General features: G+C 38.9%; 1 pseudogene; it reads left to right on the top strand.

Annotated features, from left to right (window-relative positions):
* The first annotated feature begins 4,817 nt into the window (after positions 1–4,817).
* LOC140939040 (trimethylamine monooxygenase-like) lies at positions 4,818–10,934 on the top strand (annotated as a pseudogene).
* The last annotated feature ends 1,207 nt before the right edge of the window (positions 10,935–12,141 follow it).

Here is a 12,141-nt window from a genome sequence, read left to right as displayed (position 1 = left end):
GATAAAAATGGCTAATTTATAATGAAAAGACAGAGTCGGCCATTGGGCCAGTTGTAGGACATCAGCAGATGCCATGTCTTTCGGCAAATGAAAGATAAGTCTCGCAGCCCTGCAGTGAAGTCTTTCCAGGGACTGAAAAAAGTCGGAATTGCAGCAGGATCCCCATAGTATAAGACCATAGGTCACTGAAGGCAAGATGACCTTAAAATAGAGGTCCTGACGAACGTTTCTAGGGAGAAATCTCGACTTCTTAAGTAATCCTAGTTTTTTAGCAAATGATTTTTTGAGTTCCAGCATATGTTGAGTCCAGGTCAGTTTCTCATCGACGGTCATTCCCAGTAACCGTGATTTCGATACCCATTCAATCGTAGAATTTCCGATAAAGATCGGCGGAATGTTTACCGGGGGATTTCTTCTAGAGATTAGCATGGCCTCACTTTTACTTGGGAGGGGTGTTAATCTGTTAATGAGGCACCACTCGTTTAATTCACGAAGTGCAGAATTTAACTTGGCAATACTTTTCAACTAACGTGTAATAAAATTAAAGTTTTCCTTGTTAAGAAAAAAATTGCTCGTGTCCGACCACTTTTAAGTTCCAACAAGAGAGGATAAGAGAGAGGATCATTTTTAACTTTAACTTTGAATTCAAGATGTTGACTGATCGTCATAAACTAGGGGAAATGTTATCACTGCTGTTGTTATGGAGTGTGGGTGTGATAATATAAGCTCATATTTATAAAGCTTTCTTGAATAGACCTACTTCCGATAAATTTGATATTTTCTGTTGTAATTTTTTTATCAGCATCATAACTTCTATAATCTTCTGATGTCCTCGCCCGGCAAAAGCGATGTAACCTGTAAACTCGTTCGATAGTCCAGCGCGTGTTGTTGCTGGTTAAGAATTTACAAGGTTGTTGTGACTGTCGGGACCATGCATTTTGCAATTTCAGTACCAAAGGACGAATACGATATGCGACAAAAATAAAGAGGTATACTATTATTTTTTCAAATTTAATATTGAATTTTTTTCTGTCGGTTCGCTTCTCGATTCTCAAACATTACTTTGGGAAAAATAGTGCAATTATCCGCTGATCACCACGTTAGTTGACCGCTTTGCAAGTTCTGAGAACATTCTCGACCCCAGACGTCGTCTCTTCCCATTCCCCCACACTCCACTGGGTGTCGCCTTTATCAGAACTAGGCGTGAATTTCATTGATTGTCAGAAGTTACCTTCGTTAACTAGACAACTGTTAGAAAGAGTGCAGTGAAAGGACAATATAAGGACAGCTTTTCTGTGGGATCAGGCAGGTATGGATGTATTTGAATGAATGGTCCATGTATTGGAATGAATGTTGACATGTTTTGGGTACAGCTAGGCTAGGGTATTTTGTAGGGCTAGGAAACTGAGTGAATGAGTTCCAGTTCAGCTTACCCTTATATAATCACCCCAACAGGAACTTGATTTATTCAGTTTCTTAACTCTAATCACGAAACTTCAGGTCATTCAGTGTTTGGTGACGGTTCGGCGGTCATGTCTCAAATATTGAATTCTGATTAGATTAATGAAGCATCAAACTTCGAAACGGCAAAGTTCGAGAAGATAATCTACCCGGAGAAAAAAAGTTAATTGACGAAAGTTAACGAAACGAAAAGCTCTTCACGTCCGAGATTTGTTGGGCACAACTGAAGTTGGACAATTAATTCCTATCATTTTGATCATACTGACCAATAAACGCGTTAATTTATTCCGTCACAATCTATGAACCAAAAACAATCCTGCAACAAAAATTGTGTTAATAATTGTTCGAGGAAGTGATAAAATTCATGACACGTCTATTATCATTATTGATTCGATTTTTGAATCGAGGCATAGTTTGAATTTACAATTTTTCAGCTGAAGAGAACAATATTAAATCCAGAAATGAGCTCAACAGCAAAATAATCGGCTTTAATTTTTCCTTCGTAGGAAGGCTTGATCGATTTTTACTGTGAATGGATCTAGAAAATAAACAGAACGACACAATTCGCAGTTGAAACTTTTGATCCGACATGACCGCGGTCTCGGTCTAGTTTCCATACGTGAATTGGCATTGTCGAAACACCCCTAAGAGCAACACAGCATAATAACATTGTTGCGACATTGATTCAAAAGGTTGCAACATTGCTCCAACATTCCAAGCTGTGTTGCGCTTAAAATCGTCGTTGGGAATCGTCTCGTGGACAACTCCCTTCATGTCCTTCATGGAGGACGTATTAAAGACAAGCAACGAAGAACTGATTTTCTTTCGCTTCTGAACTTGGATAAGGCTGTAAGGAATTCAACTCCAGGAGAGTTCGCATGTATTTGACAACGTAAGCGAGTTGAAATAATCGGGATGAAGCTTGAAAGCCGCAAATTCACTTTTTAAGCGACATTTCCCTGCCGTCGCCGTCCTCGCATCTTATGCTTCCCCATCGCAACGCTATGTTGCGTTAAAAATCGTTGTTGCGAATCGTCCCGTGACGGTGTAACATCAACCAAAGAAACCAACCATCTGAGACACATGAATTTAAAAGCAACAGTCATTTTAGAAAGAAACAGAAGTGGTCAATAACGCCATTTTGTCGGTCTAAAATCTAACGTGAGTTTCAGCAACAGACTCTGAAGCCAAGAGACGCAAGCATCAGCGTTTAAAGTCTTAAATGAAAGGAGTAAAATAGAACAAGAAAAAGTGTTGTAAAATTTACAAAAAGAGGTCCGAGCATGTGAATGACTGAAATACTTAGAGCCAAAGTTATTCTCGTTAGTTCCTTTTGGATCAGTTATATAAATATCTTTTAAGACGTGTCACTGTCAAACATCGCAAGTTTACTAATTTTAAGGTGCTTTTTCCAGTGACGGCGACGGATTTTTCCTTACTGGTCCAAGTCAAAAGTTGAAAAAACCGCGGAAGGGTCTTTGATTAACAAAAAGTCTTAAACCCCAACATCACCGGCAGAGTACATATAGGTGAACTCAGGCACTGATCGTTACGGTCAACTCCTGTTATTCCGAATGCCCCTTGGGGACCTCAAGTCAGCGTCAGTTTTATTATATAAACAACATTTATTGCAACATTTGTTGTGAGAGCCTAAAGGGCTCATCTAGAGAGCTTGCGCTATTTACATTCAATATTTTAAAAATACAAATGCACGTCAAGATCGAACAAATACACACATAAAAAAGGCTAAAGAATAAAAAGAAAAAAGCAAAACAAAACAAAACAAAAAAAAGAAATAAATATAAAAAACATACACACAGCAACTAACAGAATCGATTTGATAGCAAAATAAACGAATGGACAGGCTGAGACAACCTAACAGTAGAAGTACCATTTAACAGCCAATCGATGTTTTTCTTATCTGGGGCACAATGCCATCTATTTCCAAGTAATTGCGCTGCGGGGGTAAACAACTTTTCACGCAGAGCAGCAAAACTTGGGCAGTATAGGAAGTCAGCGTCTTCAATGGCGAGAGTTTGTCTTAGCGAGGTGCGGAACAAATTTACGGGATTGTCTACAACTTTTGAGGTTGGATTACCGTAAATCGTTTATTTAGGCCTCCCCCCCCCAAAAAAAAGATAAGTCCCCCCTTTTCGGGGAAAAAAAAGTTATTAAGCTCCCCTCTCTTTTAAGCCCCCATCCCCCTTATTATCCTTAAGTGATAAATGTCACTGCTGTATTAATCAATCATGACTGTCTGATCCGAGATGATTTATTCACTAACTTCACCTCCAACTTCTACTACTTGAGCTTTTTCGTCTTAGTGTATTCTAGTTCTTTAGACTGAGAACTGATGCCATCTCCTTTGCTAACTTAAATAAGCTTCCCCCTCTCAGATAAGCCCCCCCCCCCCCCCACTTTAAATGTGTTTGGGGCTTAATACAAAATTTACGGTAAAGCGTTTATACACCAGAAAGAAAGACAGAAAGAGTAAATGTTAGTGAACCTGTGAGTGAGAAGTTGTTAGAATTCCTTGATGGCATGTACTGAAGTACTGCCAGGTTTCTCTGCAAGCAACTCAACGTTTCTTCTATCTCGATTATATCTGCTATTCAGAAATAAGGATTCTGTGTTAAATTTCCTCCAAGACCAATTCCTAAATTTTTTAACTATAGCGTGGCGTCACGTTACACGGCACGGTAGCAAAATTTCTAGATCACAATAATCTTACTTGACAGAGACGTCCATTTGCATTGTCGAACGATGGAAGAAAAGTATGGGCTACCGTTTTATTTTTCCTGAGTGCAATCATACACAGAAAAGTCATGCACAGTTGCGGATCCAGACCTTCTGATAAGGGGGGACCGGTCATCCAGACCCTGAGATAAGGGAGGGCCCGGTCTAAAAAAAACTTTTTTCGGCCCTTCGGGCTTCAGTTTGATCTAAAAATAAGAGGCCCCGCCCCCCCGGCCCCTCCCCTGAATCCGCCACTGATACATGCCAGTTTTTCGTTTTTTCCTACCATATTTGCAATACCACCGGTGGGGTGTTGTGATCCAGAAATTTTGCTACAACCATGGCAACGTGACGTAACGACTTTTCCTCCTCTATTAGTTCATTCAGTTTCACATGCAAACCTGAAAACTGTACGCTTAAGATATCCTATTGGTCACTTTCTTTCAGATATTTCAAACTCAGCTTTACCCTTGGAAGAAGCCAGTTCTTTTTTAGTCTTTTCACAACTACAAACAAAAGTGAACCTAAGATTGAAACCTGAGTAACAGCTGAAGAGAGATCAGATGAGTGCAATATAAAATACATAAAAATAATCAATTATGCTGTTTTCTTTCTCAGGAAATGTATAAGGCAAAGCGTGTTTGTGTGATTGGTGCAGGACCCAGTGGAATGTCCGCTTTATATCAATTCAAGCAGTTGGAAATGAAGGGCCAGGAAATTCCAGAGATAGTGTGCTTTGAAAAACAGTCTGATTGGGGCGGTCTCTGGAACTATTCATGGCGAACAGGTAGGAGATTATTTTGCTGTATTCGCATAACTTTCGAGAATTCTCCCAACCTCTCTCCTGTTTATATCAGGCTATGCAAATACAGGAAAAAAAGTCTTCTATTGCTTTATGAATACACTTTCCCGCGAAAAAATGCAAAACGTTTTGTTATGGCACCGATTAAAATTAGATATTGTCACCAGTCGCGAACTCTTGTACACGAAGTATTGCAAGCGTAATCTTGTTTTGCAAAAAAGAGGCTTTCCAAAATACTGGTTTTTCCCATCGCTTAAAACGTCAGCTTAAGCAAAAAAAAATTGACACAGCATGTTTTGTAAAGACTTCCCAAGTTTCAGCCGACAAGGGAATGGGTAAGCAAAGCACGCTTGTCGAGTTTTCAACTCAACTTGTTGAAATTCATGCTTACGTGATTCGCGCGCGAAATGCAAAACATCTTGACGTCACAACCATGTTTACATACTCTCATGCAAACACGCCTCTCGGCCAATCAGAGCGCGCGTACTATCTTAATTATTTTTATAAAGTTTGTTATTCTCATCGTAAACGACTAAGTTACAGGGAACGCGACGAAGATGGGGCTAGGGGAGTGTAGCCCAATATTTTATTTTCGTTCACCAGGCCTAAAAAATGGCAGGCAAGAGAAATATGGTGATGGTGCACTCTTCATGAAGTAGTTGAATCGATCGATGACCTGAGCACGTAGAACGTAGAACAAAAGATGTATCTACTTTGTCCACAGATACCGATGAATACGGAGAACCTGTACATGGAAGTATGTACCAGGGTCTGTGGACAAATGCTCCTAAGGAATGTTATGAACTTCCAGACAATACATTTGAGGATCATTTTTATCTGACAGTTAAGTATTTTTTAAATGTTTTTTAAAGTATTTGTTTTGAATTAAATTTAATCTTTTGCTAAAGCTTTTTAGAAAACGATCCATGTATCTACTCCTACTAAACCCCGGCCACGGCTGTAACTAACGCCACAAAATCGAAAAAAAAAAGAGAAGAAAGAAATATACAAGATAAAGTTAGTCTCCTTTTGGGAACCAATACAACGTTGATAAGGAGCCAAAATACCAATACTGTTAGTTTAAAAAATAGAAGAAGATTGCAATGCAAAATAACGCTGATAGAAACAGTAGAACAATCCCAATCAATCCCGTTATGGGTTACAAGGCGACGAAAGGGAGTAACATAAAAACTGTATTTCTGACAAAACTCAGAGGTTCGGGAAACTTCCTCATCGGGGGGAATGCGAGTTTTCTGTAACCTCTATTTTGTACGTGTATCACAGAAATTCAAAAATAAAAACAGGAGCCCATGATAAAAACTAATAAAATTCCTTTAAGATTCTTTTTTCAACCAGGGGCTATTCACATTTCTTAGCTGAAAGATTAAGAGTTTAACAAACATTTTCTTTCACAGGCCGATGGTCAAAAAGCAAACTTCGTCCTTGGGTTCACTTCAGTCATGTTGTACGTCAAGTAACCTACAACGATTCTACCAAAGACTTCACTGTAGTCGTCAAAAATCTTTCAGAAGATGAGGTCCTTCCGGCTGAGCGATTTGACTACGTCATTGTAGCAATTGGGCACTTCTCCGTACCCAACATACCTTCCTTTCCTGGTATTGGCCAATTTCCCGGTCGAGTTATTCACTCACATAGCTTCAGAAATGCCTCTCACTTCAAAAGCAAACGAGTTCTTGTCATTGGTTCTAGAAATTCAGCAGAAGACATCGCTCTCCAGTGTCTTAAGTATGGCGCTGAAAATATCATTTGCTGTTGGCGAACTCGACCTATGGGATTCAAATGGCCGCCACAGATAACAGAAAAGCCACTTCTTACCAAGCTGGAAGGAAGCACAGTCCATTTTAAGGACGGTAGCTCGGCAGAGGTTGATGACATCATACTTTGCACAGGCTACCATTACTCCTTTCCTTTTTTGGAAGAGCGCTTGCGTCTCAAGACAAGCAATGTCTTGTACCTAGAGAGCCTCTACAAATCGATTCTCTGGACCCGGGGCGGAAATGACAAAGTTCTATACATAGGTATGGTGGACCAAGCATACACATTCACCATGTTTGATGCACAAGCAAAGTGGGTGGTAAATTACATCATGGGGGAACTAAAACTTCCTGATAAAGAAGAGATGGAAAGCGACAGCAGAAACTGGATAACAAGGTAATTATTTTTGTTGTTGTTGTTTTATCTTCAGGAAAAATACCGTGGCCCACAGGGGCAAAACACAACTCAATATTATGTCGAAAACGCAACAAACTTCCCGATAGAAAACAAAATATTCCAATCATTTTTCCGTTACAAAACATTTTTTCTGAAACTAGACAAAGTTTCGTGACACACAACAATGTTTTGAGACACAAAACAGTTTCGCGCTAATAACAATAATAATAATAATTGACACTTGTATAGATTGTGCTTCACAGAAGTTCTAAAATCAATAAAAATAATTCTAAATGCAAGTAAAAATTAAGAACCTTGTGATGAATGCGCTTCACAGAAGTTCTAAAAATAGTAAAAATAATCCTAAATATAAGTATATACAAGTAAAAATAAGAACCTAGTCACAAAAAAAGTTTCATTTCAAAAGTTGATGGATTCATGGTCGACCGTATGTCACGTGGTAGGCCGTTCCACAGCTTTGGGGCCACGAACATAAAAGCGATAAGACTGTTAGGCAAAACAGAATAAACTGTTGCAGTAATCAAACCCGCTAGTAATGAACACGTAAATAAGCTAAGGGTCTCAGTGCTTTCTTTAGATACGAATTTTATGATGAGGCAAATATTGTAAAGTTAGAAAAACGCTGCTCCACACGTCTTATTAATATGAATAGACATTGTAAGCTTTGAATCAAGCCTCACACAAAGTCTCTGGCTTCGCCAGCCGATGAAACATCCACAGATCCAACGGTAATTGAGTTAATAGAAACTTTAGCTAATTGGTGACATGTACCAATGAGTAAAATTCAGTTTTTTCATCGTTAAGCTTTAGCTTATCATGATGCATCCAAGACCTAATGTCGCTGATGCAGTGTTCCATTGCAACAAGGGCAGAGGTCTGCTCGTAAATACTATTGGTACAAAATGAAAGATACAGCTGACTGTCATCAGCGTACGCATGCACAGATGGAAGATGCGATCGAATAACATCAAATATCTTGCTGGCGTAGATTGAAAACAGTAGAGGGCTAAGACAGGACACTTGAAGTACTCTCGAAGACAGATCAAAGACATCAGGCAACAATGTTTCATGATGCAAAACAAAATTTGACAATACACAACCGTCAACTCACACAAAGCAAAATTTAGGGAGACTAGAAGCAATCTCAGATGATGATATCGACGAGCATCCTGGAATCGAAGTTTTCTCCATTTTGAATAACAATGGCTTCATCTTCAGGTATACCGACTGGGGATGAAAGGAAAGTTATTACATACTATTTTACGAGAGAATACGAATATGATGCGGTTGTTCATTTTTTAGTCACTCTTCATCAAATAACCTTTAGTATCAGGACACTTAAGAACAGATTGCGACAGTATTAGCAACGAAGAAGGACACCAACATATGATTTGCTCTTGGTGTGTGACGCAGTTTTAAGGGAGCTGAGTGGGCGGTTCTGGTTGCAGTGGCGGTTACAGGAGCATATGGCATACTCTGTGCTTGCAGATTATTCAGGTACCAAGGCACAAAAAAATTAAAATGTGCAAGCAAAGGTACATCAAACCTAAATGAAACACGACTACGCGAAGTAAAATGTGTATTAACCTTGTGGGGGGGGGGGGGGGGGGAGGTTGTGCCCTTGGGGGCATTTGACTAGCTCGTTGAGGTACCCATTTGACTGCAACATAGAGGGGTGGTCGAAAGACCCGCACCCCTATACCCGGGAAATACCAGAGCAGTAGACCAGGTCTGCCTCCTAACTTAAGCAAGTCAGTCCCTACTAAGAGGGGCAATTTTAAAATTCGTACGTCAAAACGTCAATTTTGTTCCCTTCCCCGGGGCAATACCGTACTTCAAAAATCACAAATGTACCCAAACTGATTTCAAGAATTTTTGCCTCGAATTGAACTTTTACAATTTAATAGTGAAATCAACAATGCTGTCCATTTCTCAAACAGCCAAAATTGTAAAGATGAGCAATATTCTTTCTTGGATTACTAAACTGGCATTCCAAACTTAAAACTTCTCCAATTATGGTTACATGAACTATCCCTTCATCTTATACACCCACCCAAACAGTATTCCAATCATTTCTCGTCAGAAGCAAGGTTTGATGGCTTCTGTTCTCGTACCATGCCTATTCAAGATGATGGCAAGGGCGAATCTCCGTCTAAGCACCGTTAATGGTCTTTGCTCGCAGATACTTGCATCTTAGTAATATTGTCGTAAACCCCGCGTAGCGTGGCCAAAGTAACAGTCTAAAATCACTGAAATCTCCCTTTTCCCTTCATTCCCCGGGTATGGAGTTGTCCAGTGCATAAAGTTCATAAAAATTAGGTTAAAAGTCGCGACTGAAATCGAGTTGTAAGAATAATTTGAAGGAAATTACGTTCCTTCTTCATGTACGGGTAGAGAGGAAAGGCCTTGGCCAAGCCGTGTGTCGTCAATATTTCTTAAGTTTCTTTGCCATGAAAGTCACTGGGTTAGGAACATTTGACCTGCTACAATACCATTATCGACCATTACTTTTGGGCCACGAGCGGTAGGTGGCCCAGTATATTATTATATTATAAATTAGTTTGGCTTTGCTTAGTGCAAAGATGCGCTTGTCGACACCTTTTATATCATTATTTATCATTAACATTTAATAAATTCAATCTCATCATTAGTTTATAGCAACTTTTTGGGCAATCGGTAATGCTAGATTTTCTTATTCCAAGATGTTTTGTAAAAAAATTAAATAAGTTTAATCAGTTAAGCACTCATTTTGATGCACATTTCATCACTAGGATGGGAGAACTGAAAGACGTACATGACAGAATCGACTTCCAGACTGCTTATGTGGCGGATCTTGTCAAAGAATCCAATTACAGCTACGATTTAGATGTATCCGAAATGCTTCACGCTTGGTACAAGACCAAACTTGATAACATTACAACTTACAGGGACCAAAGTTTTACAAGCAAGTTTACTGGTCACAAGGCCTCGCTATCGCACACTCCATTTATGGAAGAGTTTGATGATTCCATGAAACACTTTCTGCTTAAGACTGAGCAAAGAAACCTGTAAAATGCCAAAACTAACAAGAGGCACATTTCACAGATATTTTACAAATGCGAGACAATTTTTTTGTAGGTCAATGTGATGTGGTTGTTTTAAGGCCACGGTCATTAGTACCGGGTGAAATATAATCCTCGGCAAGGTGGGGCCGGGTGAGTGTATTTCAAAATTATCGCTTATTTAGCCTGGTTCGTTTAGGCCACCAAACTACTTACAATTCTGCTCCAACACAGGACAACGTATTTCCTCGACAACAGAACAAAAGCAGCTCTTTGCCGTCGGCAAAGCTGCGAAGGTAGACTGAGCAGTGAAACAGGCTATGCAATATCAAGCAGGATCACATGGATCATATACATTTACTGCTCCACAGTTTGTAAAACAGCCGCAACGAAAATTGTTGATGATAGAATTTATTTTGTTAGGATTTAAAAAGGTGACACATCGCAATGCTTGTTGAAACGCTTGTTATAGTTTTTAGGGTATAATTTCAAAGCGTTTTTGAGGTTCCAAACTGATAGTTAGATTAGACTGATAGCTACTGATAGCTAACATGGTATTCGCGAAATATTGGTATCAGTTAAAGTTATGAAATTTTTAAATAATTTAGTTGTTATTTGTTCATGAGCATTATAGTGCAGTTCTTACATTAGATTCCATTAGAAACCAATTATATATTGAAATCAATTAACGTGTAATAAAATTAAAGAACCTACCAAAACGTCTGATGCCCTCGAAGAGTTTTCTTTTTAATTAAAGTGGTTCTGAGTATCATTAAGGCTGCTTAATACTGACGATTTTACCGCCGCGCGAACCACCGGCAGCGACATTTAAGGTGCATGCAGTTAGCATGCTATTTTTGCAACGGTTTCATGAGAACTGCACATTTCGTGGGGCAGTATAATCCTCATTATAATTTAACCCTTTAAGTCCCAATGGTGTTCAACATCAATTTTCTCCCAACAATATCCGTACATAAGTCAAGACAAATGGTTATGAGTGTTAATAAAATGATCACTAAAGAGAAAATGCTTTGATCTGTTATCAAATTCTCTCAACTATGTCTTTAAATAATTGTATGAAGATCAGTATAGAGAATTTATGTTTGGACAGTGGGCTTAAAGGGTTAATACACATTTCGACGTATCCTAAACTGAAAGCGCAGAAGTTTGCAATAGTTTGAAATGAGTTTCCATTGAAGGTCCAGGTGAGCGTTACACAAAGTAGGGAAAGCAACCGGAAGCGAGCAACGTTGTGCTCGCTATCAAGTTCTGCACTATAGCAAAGGAAACAAAACAGATTTACTTCGTAACGGTTTGTCATAACACCATAAAAGGAGTCTTTATTGATCATACAATGCGCACGCGTAAAATAACGAAATGACCATATTTGGTCATGTGACGTCATAAAGGTAACTAAGCATTCGCTGAGAAGTAAAATTCTTTGACAGACCTGCTTAGACAAGTGCATTAATAAAGACGTTTTTTTTTCTAAAGCTACAAAAGTTGATTATCAGAATGAGTGAACAGAGTAAAGGTGAGTTGATAGCTTCAATGATTTGCCTTTTAGTTTTTGTGTTAAAAAGTACAGTAGACTTGTTACGTTACTCCAGTTAAGCCAATACCCTTCACCACTTGTGAGCTAGGTTATGTAAGACATTCGAGTAAACATGATTTGGTACGCTTTCGTCATTAATACAAGAACTTCAAATTCAAGTAATGTTAACTAAAGAGACATTTTTCGTGTAGGAGAAACTGATGGAAACTGAATTTTTATGATTGAGAAGCTTCATTATAATTTTCTTTTTTTAAGCTGTTTTTTGCCAATGCGCGCGCACTACTGAAAACTAAGCGAAGCAAAACAAAAAGTTAGATAGCGGAAAATATTTCTTTAAATTAGTCAAAAAGCGC

This window comes from Porites lutea, chromosome 5, assembly GCF_958299795.1.
Source record: "Porites lutea chromosome 5, jaPorLute2.1, whole genome shotgun sequence".
Lineage (NCBI taxonomy): Eukaryota > Metazoa > Cnidaria > Anthozoa > Scleractinia > Poritidae > Porites > Porites lutea.
Note: the sequence above shows the minus strand (reverse complement) of the source record. Positions and strands in the feature narration are given on the sequence as shown.